Source organism: Mandrillus leucophaeus, unplaced genomic scaffold, assembly GCF_000951045.1.
Source record: "Mandrillus leucophaeus isolate KB7577 unplaced genomic scaffold, Mleu.le_1.0 Scaffold172, whole genome shotgun sequence".
Lineage (NCBI taxonomy): Eukaryota > Metazoa > Chordata > Mammalia > Primates > Cercopithecidae > Mandrillus > Mandrillus leucophaeus.
Genome location: NW_012101721.1, coordinates 1,457,592 through 1,458,830, shown reverse-complemented (window position 1 = coordinate 1,458,830; position 1,239 = coordinate 1,457,592). Strand labels below are relative to the sequence as shown.

The 1,239-nt window shown below is 37.1% G+C and overlaps 1 protein-coding gene across 1 annotated transcript in view; it reads left to right on the top strand.

The window, feature by feature from the left end:
• LOC105537449 (alpha-1,2-mannosyltransferase ALG9) overlaps window positions 1–1,239 on the top strand; it is a 104,534-nt gene that overhangs the window by 21,720 nt on the left and 81,575 nt on the right. The gene's annotated exons all lie outside the window — the stretch shown is intronic.

Here is a 1,239-nt window from a genome sequence, read left to right as displayed (position 1 = left end):
GCTGCTGCCAGTGTAGATAAAACAATTACCCTTGTGAAATAGAAATTCATGAAAATTCAGAGAGGTAGATATTAAAGACTGACGAAAGTAGAAGTTTGTATAGTATGGCACATGTGCTACAGGGATAAGCTTTTGTACAGACTTCAAATTTAGCTCTGTTTTGAATATCCACTGGATCATAAGAAGTGGTTTGGGAAACTTTTGAAAGATTCATTTTACTACAAAAAAACAGATTTTCTGGGGTCTGAAGGGATTTGTACTTGAAGATATTCCAGTCAGCAGAGGGTCGTGTTGAACATTCTGCAGACAGAATTGTTTCAAGTCTGCAGCTGCCTGCGAAACTTTTATGCAGCTGACCCTGGCCTCCAGCCGGGGCTGTTGAACCATTTTCTTCATAGCGGTGATGCTGGAGGAGTCAGACATGGTGTCCGTGAGGGCCAGGCCAGTTTGTGGGTTGGTGGGTCATGGGTCAACAGGGCCTGTCTGAAAACTTCTTGCTTTTATTTATTTTTCTCTTCTTTTTCTTTTTTTAATTTTTATTTTTATTTCAATAGTTTTCGGGGTACAGGTGGGTTTTGGTCATATGAATAAGTTCTTTAGTGGTGATTTCTGAGATTTTGATGCACCCCTCACCTGTAGCTCCTGATATTAAATCTGAAGTGTGACTTCTTGTTTGAAACCAACAGTTGAAGAGGAACACTATACTTCTAATTATCGTTTTCTTTCCTGAGGTCATAAATACCATAACCTTACGTCATTCATTTTAATTCTGTTAAAAACTATCTAACTGGTCTTTACTTGATAGGGTTTAGTAGAACTCTACTTTCGGTCCTAAGATACAGGATCGTGATTTGCCTCTGCCCTACAACTTAGTTGATAAACTACTCCCAGTGTGGGATATCACTGCTCTTATTTGCACCCAATATATTGTCTTTCACCAAGTATCTATCAGTTGATTGAACATTAGTTGGGACTATTAAGCATTTAAGTGTCCCGGTAATAAAAATAGCCACCTTTTTTACATGATTAACTAACAAATGTCTTATTTTAATAATGCTTTAGTAATATATTTAAAGGTATTTGGACTTAGTGATCATTATTAAAAGTCTTCCCACAGCTAAAAATGTCAGATTTTAAAAAATCTTTACCCTTGACTCTGAGTGGAGTGGAGGGAAAAAAAGTAAAGCTAGTACTGCCTTTGAGAATTGTAACCATAAATTGGTCTTCATATGGGTTTGG